The sequence below is a fragment of the Entelurus aequoreus genome, linkage group LG15, assembly GCF_033978785.1.
Source record: "Entelurus aequoreus isolate RoL-2023_Sb linkage group LG15, RoL_Eaeq_v1.1, whole genome shotgun sequence".
In the NCBI taxonomy this organism is placed as follows: Eukaryota; Metazoa; Chordata; class Actinopteri; order Syngnathiformes; family Syngnathidae; genus Entelurus; species Entelurus aequoreus.
This window is the reverse complement of record NC_084745.1, coordinates 25,846,673-25,859,544: the sequence shown is the minus strand read 5'-3', so window position 1 is coordinate 25,859,544 and position 12,872 is coordinate 25,846,673.

Genomic DNA, 12,872 nt, shown 5'->3' with positions numbered 1-12,872 from the left:
ATATATATATATATATATATATATATATATATATATATATATATATATATATATATATATATAAAGTATATATATATATATATATATATATATATGTTCTGTCTTGCCTCTTGGTGAGGGTGGTCGCATTTTTCCCTGCTCCTCCTCCTTCCCGCTTGCTTTCTTGTGTCCTTGTCTTGTCTAAACTTTTTGAAGCCTCTTTTCTTGAGCTGTCCTCAAATCTAAACATCAAAATGAATTTGATCAACTGGACTCTCGACGCAATTGACACAGTCTTTTCGACAAGGAAAAGAGGTTCGGGGGAGCCTGGCTGCCCTGATGGAACCATTGCTGCGGGGTACGTGAGAGACTCCTGGAATACTTGGAGAATCATGTGCCTCTCAGTCCTTTCCATCGAGGACGTGGAAGACATCTACCTATTTGGAGCTGTGATCGCAGGGCATTTGCTGATTGGGCTGGGCATTGCTCTGGTGTATCGTCAAATTCGGAAGACGATGGCAGCCACTCAAGGGGCCAACAGGCTGTTCAACGCAATGGAAGGATTGGGTCGTGCTGTGGGATCACAGACTGGAGCAATTGCTGATTTGAATCGCAAGGTGGATTCTATCTTGATGAAGTTAGAGAAAGAATAAATTGGAATTGTCAGAGCCAGCATACAGAGCAGGAATGTCATTGTTTTGACTGCTCGAAGAAAAAACAACATCTTAATCTACGATTTGACTCCCTCGAATGGCCTTGAGGAAAAGGCTGTTTGAAAACACTCCCCTGAGGACTCCTCAAAGATGGACGCTTTTGACCTTTCCCTTTTTTTCAAAAGCACCTGGGTCGGACTCTTGAACTCTTGAACTCTTGGGGCCGGCCTCGGCCCATAAAGACAATTCCAACATCTCACCCAAGTTAATTGGGCATACATGCACGCACACACCCCTCCCCAAATCAACGCCTTCACCACTGCTTAATTCCTCCGGGGTTGTGGGGGCTGAGTAGCGCTCAACAGCAGCTGCCGGCCTCCAAAGTCCTGTTGGATGACTCTGTTGCGAGTTGTTGTGATTACATGTACCATGTTTATGTGTGCCATGCTATGTGAGGTTTTTTCCTCGGACTCAGTCTGGACCATTCCTGAGGGTCCAGCCTCAGACTGATATTTTTTTTACTCTCCCCCCCTTCCTCAATGTCACCTTTTTCCCACCTTTTTAAGGAGCGCCCTAAGTGGCTGATCCGTTGGCGGTCCCGTCTTGTCTCCCTGTAACGTATGTCTGCTCTTAGCAGGATTGTGCCGAAAATGTAATTTCAGTTCTTATGTGTCTTGTACATGTAAGAATGGACAAATAAAGCTCCGATTGATTGATATATATATACAGTATATATATATATATATATATATATATATATATACACAGTATATATATATGTATATACAGTATATATATATATATATATATATATATATATATATATATATATATATATATATATATATATATATATATATATATATATATATATATATATATACAGTATATATATATATTTTTTTATTATTATTATTTATTTTTTTAAATATATATTTTACTATTATTCATGAATTTTCAGTTATAATTTTCATTTTAAAAAGTGTATTATGTTCTGCGTTGCTGAAATATACACATTATCACTTGTCTTTAATACATATTTAGAAATCTAATATTTTCAAAAAACCTGTTTACTACCTTCTGAATACAGTAAACATTATTAAACCCTTCACAGCACACTGTTGTAAAACAATTAATTATGAATTCATAGTAATTTACTGGCTAATAATTGCATTACTTTCACAATAACATGTACAGTAATTTGAAATTCAATTATATAAAGTATGCTGTAATTTATACAGTAATTTGTGAGAAATAATACTGTTAAAAGCTGTGAAATCCTGGTGGATTTGTACAGTGTCAACATGAAATACCACCCTTTTGTCACATATACACTCTTTAATCCAATATGGTAATGCTGCCTGAGGCTGAGCCAATTAGTGGCTTCATTTCTGAACAGCGTGCTCTGATTGGTTCTGGGCTCATCTAGTGATTACTACTATGTAGTATTGATATTTGTAGTTTATTCAGCCATTTTTATGCTTAAAATGCTTAATTTAGGCCATAATTACATAGAATGGGCTTTGAGAAAATCTGCAAAATCATTAAGCCACAAACTTTGAAGAGCGAAAACTACATTGTGTCATGATCTGTGGTCTGGATCATGTTTTTTGTTATTTTCTGTTTGTTTAAGACTCCATAGTTCCTGTTTGTGTGCACCCTTGTTTGTTTTAGTCACCATGGCGACTCATTAGTTTCACCTGCCTCTTGTGTTCCGGACGCGCACCTGTTTGTAATCACTGATATTATTTAAGCCTGTTGTTGCCAGTTAGTCGGGTTGGCGACATTGTTCTTTTCATGCTCTGTTCATGCTTGTATTCTTGCGATTGCTCTTTTTATGCTTCATGTCACATAAGTTTTGTTTATTCATGCCACAGTTAGCAACTTTTTGTTTCATGTCCATAGTTCAGGCTAAGTGTTAGCTTTTGTTTCCTGCTTTAAGTTTTGCCTTCGCCTTGTGCGCCTTCTTGTTTTCACCTTTTTGAGAGGAGAATAAATATGTTCCTACTGTCTACCGTTGTCCGTAAAAGTCTGTTTGCGTCCTGGGAGAACAATCCTCGCAGTAAGCTGCCAAAACCCCCTCGCCATGACACATTGTAATTAATATAGTCCACACTTTTTCCACTGCAAGGCCGCACACTGAAAAATTAAAAGGACAAATGTTATTTTATGATATTTTAAAAACAGTTATAAAAAAGACCTAACAAGATGCAACATATTGTATATCTAAAGACACAAATGTGTGCTAGGTTTGCTCCAAAGGTGTATTTTCAACAGTTTATTAGGGTATTGGTACACTTTTTTTCGTTACACTACATTTTCCCCCCCAATTTTTAGCCCATTTTGGTGATAGTTTTTTGTTGTTGTTTGATCTTATTCCTAAAATGAGGCCTTTGGGCCACATTTTGGGCACCAGCTTAAATTATTTTGTTTAGAAAATATATTTTGGTGTATTAAGTTAGGTCTTGGCAGCACGGTGGAAGAGGGGTTAGTGCATCTGCCTCACAATACGAAGGTCCTGAGTAGTCTTGGGTTCAATCCCGGGCTCGGGATCTTTCTGTGTGGAGTTTGCATGTTCTTCCCGTGACTGCGTGGGTTTCCTCTGAGTACTCTGGCTTCCTCCCACCTCCAAAGACATGCACCTGGGGATAGGTTGATTGGCAACACTAAATTGGCCCTAGTGTGTGAATGTGAGTGTGAATGTTGTCTGTCTATCTGTGTTGGCCCTGCGATGAGGTGGCGACTTGTCCAGGGTGTACCCCGCCTTCCGCCCGATTGTAGCTGAGATAGGCTCCAGCGCCCCCCGCGACCCCAAAAGGGAATAAGCGGTAGAAAATGGATGGATGGATGGAAGTTAGGTCTTCTACAATGACTTACCTACAGTGACTTTGTATAATATTAAACTAAAGTAAGAGCATTACATATATATAGTGCCTTACTAATAGGTTTTTGAATAAATACACTTACATATTGTACATTTACAAATGCTACTACCAATTCAATGCAGGCCAATAAGCCTGGGGTGCCCAAAGTGTGGCCTGGGGGGCCATTTGTGGCCCACAGCTCCAGTTTCTCTGGCCCCCATCATATTGTTGAAACTAAATGTAAAAATATAAGACCGAGAGAAAAGCAAAAACATGTAACATAATAAGAAAAAGATAACATTTTGATACATCCATCCATCCATCCGTTTTCTACCACTTGTCCCTTTCGGGGTTGCGGGGGGTGCTGGAGCCTATCTCAGCTGCATTCAGGCGGAAGGCGGTGTACACCCTGGACAAGTCGCCACCTCATCACAGGGCCAACACCGATAGACAGACAACATTGTGAACAATATTCGAGAAGAATTGGTATTTTGTGTATGTAGTTAACATTTTAAAACTATAAGTTCCACTCATGAAAAATGGGAGCATAAACGAAAGTGTTGCGTTTATATTTTTGTTCATCCATCCATCCATCCATCTTCTACAGATTGTCCCTCTTGGAGCCTATCTCAGCTGCAAATGGGCGGAAGGCGGGGTACACCCTGGACAAGTCGCCACCTCATCACAGGGCCAACACAGATAGACAGACAACATTCACACTCACATTCACACACTAGGGCCAATTTAGTGTTGCCAATCAACCTATCCCCAGGTGCATGTCTTTGGAGGTGGGAGGAAGCCTGAGTACATGGAGAGAACCCACGCAGTCACGGGGAGAACATGCAAACTCCAAACAGAAAGATCCCGAGCGCAGGATCGAACCCAGGACCTTCGTACTGTGAGGCAGACGCACTAACCCCTGTTCCACCATGCTGCCCCATTTTGATACAAACAACTAAAAATAATAATCTTTGTGCACCTATAACACAAAGCTGACGCAAAGTTTTGTCTTTAAAAAATATAGTTTGCTTTTGACATTTATTTTGGACAAAATACAAAAAATAAAAAATAAATTAAAAAAACATTTTTTAAATGCTTTGACTTTCAGTATATGGCTAAGCAATATGAACAAAACATATTGTGTTATACAGGTAACAAAGTGTAATATTGACTATATGATATTACTCATTTATAATTAATTTATTTTATTTTTACAATAAAATAAATGAAATAAAAAAGAAGATCTGGGGACCAAACACGGCTGCAGTTTGGACACCCTGATGTTAAAGTTAAAGTTAAAGTACCACTGATAGTCACACACACACTACGTGTGGTGAAATTAATCTCTGCATTTGACCCATCCCCTTGTTCCACCCCCTGGGAGGTGAGGGGAGCAGTGAGCAGCAGCGGTGGCTGCGCTCGGGAATCATTTCGGTGATTTAACCCCCAATTCAAAGTGACCTTCTTTTTTTTAATAGATTAATGTTCAGGCTTACTAATAAATGCATCACTGTAGTCCATTTTTTGGGCCTGTGACACATTCTATGGGGGAAAAAAATAGAACGAAAAAATGCAATGAGCTCAAATCCCCTTAAAAATGGGACCTCAAACCAAAATTACCAACGAGTTGTGCGTCTTACTGTGATTATTTGCATGCGTCCCGTCATAATAAACACGTGTACACATTTCTTGCAAGATATAGAAAGTTATCGAGTTTGCTAAAAAGGTTTTAGTTGGCGGAATAATAATAATATTAGCAAAAATAATAACAAGTGAAGTGAATTACACTTATATAAAGCTTTTTCTCTACAGACTCAAAGCACTTGACATAGTGAAACCCATTATCTACATCTTTTAAGCAACATTTAAACCAGTGTGAGTCGCACTGGGAGCACATGGGTAAAGCCTCTTGCCCAAGGACACAACGGCAGTGTCTCGGATGGCGGGAGTGGGGATTAAACCTGGAACCCTCAAGTTGCTGGCACGGCCGCTTTACCAACAGAACCACACCGCCCCAAAGACGACACTAATTTTCTTTACCATCAGCTATGTTGTGGATGTTTTGTTTAGAAAGTATAGCATTGATGAACCTTCACTGTGGGACGGTATAGCTCGGTTGGTAGAGCGGCCGTGCCAGCAACTTGAGGGTTGCAGGTTCGATCCCCGCTTCCGCCATCCTAGTCACTGCCGTTGTGTCCTTGGGCAAGACACTTTACCCACCTGCTCCCAGTGCCACCCACACTGGTTTAAATGTAACTTAGATATTGGGTTTCACTATGTAAAGCGCTTTGAGTCACTTGAGAAAAAGCGCTATATAAATGTAATTCACTTCACACTTCACTGTACTGCTTTCAGTATCTTTAACATGTTCTGAAGCAGCCTTGCAGCCTTTCATTTGTATGTATGCGGTCCTCGCTAAAAGGTTTGTACACCCCTGCTATAAATATTTCATGACAAAACGTTGTGCCATGGATGCTTTTTTCCTTACATTTGTACTGTTTCTTTGTTGGATTTTATCTTGACAATAAGCAACAAAACTCGAGCATATAGCAACACCCTGTTTTTAGCGGGGTTGTCTTGTTGAAATAAAAAATACAAGCTATTGTTGAGAAAGGTTTGGATACCCCTGACCAGGGGCGCCGAAAAGGGGGGGTAAAAGAGACGGATTCTAGGGGCCCATGATGGAGGGGGGCCCAGAGAGGCCCCTAATGATGATGAAATTATAATACAGAAAAAATAATGTCAACTGTGATGCTGTTCTTCTTTCAAAAATATGGTAATGATAGTCAAAAATACCATTAAAATGCATAACTGTATGTAAAATTGCATCAAAAAATGTTGCCGCTGTGTTGGGGGCCCTGTAAAGATTATTTTCATGGGGCCCAAAATCCCTAGCGGCGCCCCTGCCCCTGACCGAGACCAATGTTTAAACCAATATTAAAATTTTAGGTCACATGATAATGCACGAGAATGTAGTACCAAAAAAACAGACAATATACATAACTTTGTGTCATAGGTGACAACGCATATGGTTACTATATATATTAACATTTAAATTTAAATTGTTCTCATTACATTAGTTCCTCCATTTTGCTGAGTTTTTTTTGGTCTGATTTTATTTCAACAATATGCGGTGGGCCAACAAAACTCGAGCTGCGGGTTGTAAATGGTCAACAAGCCCCTCTTTGGAGACCTCCGATATATAGCGAGGTTTTTTTTTATATTGTTTTTAAAAAAACCTGCTATAAACAATAAACAGACCCGATATATATATATACACACACACATATGTGTATGTACATTTATATATACATATATATATACAGTATATACATATATACATATATATATATATATATATATATATATATATATATATATATATATATATATATATATATATATATATACACACACACATAAATATACATTTACGGACATATAGTCATATACATTCATACATATACAGTATATGCATATATATATATATATATATATATATATATATATATATATATATATATATATATATATATATATATAAAGTATGCGTATTGTTGCGTTTGACCAGATGTTCCTCCAAGTGGGATGTAAAACGCTGGTCAGTCCCAAGTTCCTTAGATGACATATAAACTGAACTCAAATGTACCACCAAGCACAGGATAGGTATTTTGTAATTTATTTTCAAATATTTGAGAATAGAGACCAGCCTCGAACAACACATACAAATGCATAGCCCAAGTTGATCTGACCACATCCCGGAATGCACTCTCTTCAATATCTCCCCCCCCCCCCCACCCCCCCACCCCCCGCCCTCACGGCCGCACAGATGCCCATTGTGTCCGTTATCTCAAGTCGGCCCGAGAAGGGAAGCAGGGAGGACTCCTCTTCTCTGCCTCCTACTTCAAGGCCGTCCACAGTGCAAGCACTTTGTCATGAGACGATCAAAACAATGAAAAGAGTACAAGATGGAACATTAGCTATTTAAAATATGACTATAGAAATATAGAAAGAAGTAACTCTTAATTATGGATAAATGTGGACATATGCATCCGTCAATTCCCCCTTCAAGATCTTCTAAAAAGATCTTCATCACTAGTTCAACACTTCGAAAGCACGCCCCTTTTTGAGCAAGCTAGCAATAAAACAACAGCATAGTTACATGGAAGATAGATGGAGGGAGTCCACGTCAATGTCGTCATGGTCAGGGAAGGAAACCAACAATTCTCGAAAGTCTCCATTTTGCTTGACCCCCTTCAAAGACATAACGAGCCCAGAAACAGGGTGGGGTTGACCTTCTACAGCTCTAACAATGATGCGGGTGCATAGAGACTGAGCACAAGGGGCGATAAAGCAACCGCAAGAGGCTATAATGGCCAAGAAAACTCCAATGGAGACCAGGACAGACTTAATTAGGTCAGTCCACCTGCCAAATGTGCTTTGGAGCCAATCTTTAAAGGGGTCAGAGACCCCTGAAACTTCAGTAAGTTCCTTAGACAGGGCCTGGAGGCCCTCTAAGGCCCTCTAAACTGAGCCATCGGGGGCAGTGTTGTTAGGAATGAAGGTACAGCATTGGTCACCAAACATTGCACACACACCTTCTTCCTTGGCTAGGATGCGGTCAAGGGCTATGCGGTTCTGGATGGCCATGAGGGAGGTCGGGGCAAGTTGTTCAGCAAGTCCCTCAACGGCGTCACGAGTCAGGTTGGTCAGTCTCAACAGATTATAAAAAACATAGTTAATGCGTTCTACATTTTTAGTAGCAGTCACAGGGAAAATAGCACCAATGATAGGAAGGTTCTCGAAACCTGCACAGGATTCACATCACAATTTGTGTTGTGAGGGGACCCCTCTTGGTTGTCCAATTGCATCAAAGTAAACACCATCAGGGTTTCTCATCAGATCAAAGGAGCCCTTTACACTCCTCCGATATAAAACATGGCGGCGTCGGCGAGAAGTTAGAGAGGCCGCTGAGACAGGAGTTACAAGGGGAGTTAATTTGGTACCCACTAGGGTGAGTGGGGTCACCAGTCTAACCATAGCACAAAGCCCTACGGATAACGTTGGGATTCTAATGTACAATCTGTGCTCCCCACATTACCAGAATAAGTCAGCTCGTGCCCAAGGGCCTATCCTTGAGCCATCTATCAGTGTGGTGCACCAGGAAGGGTTAATGTCACCCAATTTGTTGGGGGACGAAGAGGGTCCTTTGAATTGAAAACATGTGTAATTCTGCTTTTGGGCCACAAATGGAAGAAGTCGGGTGGAATTGTCAACAGGAGGGTACACACTAGCCAACAAATTGCACCCTGGTGGCGTGGGTTCAGAGAACAAGGAAATAAGACAGTTTGAGCCATTTATGTCAGTCAGCTTAAAGGGGGCGGGATAAGTGTGGGGAAAGGACATCCAGCGGAACAAGCAACACAGTCACCCAGGTTTTGGCTCTTAGCCATGCTAGTCATCCACCTGAGCCATAGGTTGCCTGCACCTGCTCCTAAGGTCAGAGCTACCAGGCCTTCGGTGGTGATGTCAGTAGCACGCACAGATGTGAGAGCCTTTGAAACACCACCGAGGTGGGGTGGTACTTTAGGTGCTACAGAGGGTGTAGAGCAGGGGTCACCAACGCGGTGCCCGCCAGGTCGCCCGTAAGGACCAGATGAGTCGCCCACGGGCCTGTTCTAAAAAAAAAAAAAAAAAAAAATGTTTTAAAGAAAAGAAAAAAAAAAATATTTTTTAAAAAAAATTAAATCTACATAGAAAAAACACAAGATACACTTTCAATCAGTGCATCAACCCAAACAACCTCCCCCATGCACACTCATCCACACCCACTCACACAAAAGGGGTTATTTCTTTCTGCTACCAATATTCTGGTTCCCACAACATAGACAACACATCTGCAAGGGACACAGTCCCTGAAGCACACATGATTGTATAGGCTGCTGGTCCACTAACATTTTCATTAATTACTATTTTTTATGTAATTATTTTTATACTGTTTTACTTTCTTTTTTATCCAAGAAAATGTTTTTATTTATTTATCTTATTTTATTTTATTTTAAAAAAAGGGTATTATCTTCAACAGACCAGGTTGTCAATGAAATTAGATTTGTTTAAAGGGTTTTTTAAACCAGGCCCAGTCCAGATAATGTCCAAGTCGGACTCAGCAACACACACCTTCATTCATGTACACAGAAAAAAATTAGGGAACACAACAGATTGCATATAATTTATAAACAAAATTACATTTTCAAAATAAGCATTTATGTACAGTCCAGATTATGTCCAGGTCACTCAAATTAGGGAACACAACAACAGATATCATATAATCTATAAACATAATTATACTTTCAAAATAAGCCTTTGAGGACTTCTCATGTTTTTTTTAATGTTTTTTGGCATCATTATCGTTTTCAACCATGTAACTTTCTAAAGTTAGAAAATACTGAATACATGTTTTAAAGAAAGTAATACTAAGTGAATATCTGTTTTTGGCCTTAAAAATAAACCTTTTACCGAGTACTATAATTAAATTGACTAAATCATGATTGTCAATGAACTCTCCTAAAATAACAGAAACCACATTAAGCTTCATAAACAAACCAATCCTTAAACAAATTTTTTCAACTTCCACCCAAAACAAAGACACAATATGACAATACCAAAACAAATGCAGGGTGGATTCAGGCTCCTGACAACAAAATCGGCAATCATCTGACTCTGTCATATTCCATAATTTTAACATTTTCCCTGTGGTTAAGAAGTTATAAATAATTTTAATTTGAAAATAACGATTTTGCACATCGATAGTGGTTTTATAGATTAGTTTGAATATGGCATCCCATGGCAACGGGCAGTCAAAAAAGTCCTCCCATTTTCCATTTGTGTTGTATGAGGCAGCCTTCAAAGATTTCTTTATTAAATAAAAATTATATATTTTTCTATTTATTTTAGTTCCTTTTTGCCAACTAGAATTTCTTATTAGAGGTTTACAAACTAATAATTTAGTAGTTCCATAATTAATTATTTGTTTCCATCTTTTCCCAATTACTCCAGTTAGTTGATTAAATGAAAAGCTTGAGCAAGCATCACCATACATAGCTCTAAATTCATCATACTTCATAATTTTACCATTCTCATTAATAATGTCATTGACAAAAATGATTCCTCTTTCAAACATATTTTTCCAAAAGAAAGGCTTTCCATCTATTACAATATTAGAGTTCATCCATATTAACTGCTGCAAAAGATCGTCTCTTTTTTCTGGCACATAAAATTGAAAACACCACTATGAGTGGATTGTTTCCTTTATGAACCCCGTCATGTTTCCCAGCAGACTCTCTGGGAGGGGATCACTTGTAAAAAAGGATACAATTTCTTTTGATACAGTACATGTTTTTTGTCCAACAGGACATTTGTGTACCACTCAATGTTTAAATACATCTTTGGAACAATTGATGCTTTTAAAGACAGACACATAGCTTCAAGGTTGAGAAGTTTCAGGCCCCCATATTCATACTCTTTGTAAAAAACCTTTCTTTTAATCTTTTCTGGTTTGCCGTTCCAGACAAAATCGAAGACCCTCCGCTCATAAATCTTAAAAAAGTTTTGTGATGGAGCTGGTAATGACAAAAACTAATAAATAAATTGAGGAATAATTAACGAGTTGGCAATAGACATTTTACCATACAAGGTTAGGGATTTCCCTTTCCATAATTGCATAATTTTGTCCAGCTTTCTTAGTCGATTATCATAATTTACTGAGCCTAGATCTTCCAGATTTTCTGGGACAACAACACCAAGTATGTTAACTGGTCCATCTGTCCACAAAACAGGCACTTTGTTCCCTTTAGATTTCCGATCCTTAACATTTTACATTTATCATAATTAAGCTTAAGGCCAGATTGCTGTGAAAATATGTCCAAAAGATTAAGAAGGTTCCGCAAACAATGAGGAAAAATCTTATCTTTGTGAATCAGCCTTTTCTGACATGAATTTCATCAAGAACAAACACAGAACACGCCTCACTGATGCACATCTGCAACTCACTCAGAGTTGCAGTGTCAAGTTACACACCAGAGTACAACACACTAGTTAACAGCATGCAATGTCAGGCTTCCCACTAACTGACAAAGAAACAGATAACAGATTTGGTGTCCAGTTCAAAGTGTGACATGATTTAAAAATTTGAGAGTTTACTTTTGTATTTTACATGAGTTATTATTTGTACAAACATGGTGCAAAGTAATTCATGATTTGTTAAAAAATGTTAGTGGCTAGCTAGTTAAAATGGGATATTGTGATTTCACAAGACTGTCTTAGAAGTGATCATTTGAAAATGTTCAATTTAAAAAATGTGCACTTAGAGAAAATATAAAAATAAAGTGTTGCATATTGATATTTATCTGTTTCTATATATATTTATTGTGAGAAATCATTAAGATGATCAGTGTTTCCACAAAGATAAATATCATTCATTATTAATAATAACAGAGTTAAAGGTAAATTGAGCAAATTGGCTATTTCTGGCAATTTATTTAAGTGTGTATCTAACTGGTAGCCCTTCGCATTAATCAGTACCCAAGAAGTAGCCCTTGGTTTCAAAAAGGTTGGTGACCCCTGGTGTAGAGGTAGTTAACACCCTCTCAAGGACATTAATTTTAAAAATTCCTTTAGAGTCTGTATCAGTCAGGTCAACCCCCAAAACAACATAAAAGGGACAATAGGCATCACTTACCAGAGTATGTTGTCTGCATCCGACACCAATGGTTCAGGGTTGAGTCGTTACTACCACGGTAATAGCTATTATGTCCCCCGCATTAAACACACTGCATAGGTCAAAAAGAAGTCTTGCTGTCCCCTTTGACCCAGTCTATTTAAAGTCCGCCATATGTTCTAAGACACTTGTCAGTCACTGTCGTCGGGAAGGAAGAACTGAGACACAAAGACAGTAGAACACGCCCAAGCACCAGTCCGTCAGGGAATACTACTGGGTGTAACATACTGCCTTTTGTCTATCAAAATCAGAGTAATTCAGGTAACGAAACGGGGATAAACATCAAACTTTTCACTTAATGTAACGACACAGATAGTTATGCTGCAAACAAGCAAGAGAAATTGGATTACTTCGAGTATAAAGGCTGGTCTCAAATAAGGATATACAATATAGAGTAATATAGGTAGAAAATCTCTCTCTCAGCGTCGTCTTCTGGGCTGTAGGATTATGTGTGTGTAATTAAAGCCTCGCTCTTCTATGACCTAGAGGGGGAGAGGTTACTAGCACAATCACCCCTAATGTGTGTTACCTCGTTAACACACACACTAAAAATGAGTCGTTTTCTGCTCCCGTTCTTCTTCAGATGCCTCAGGCTCAAAA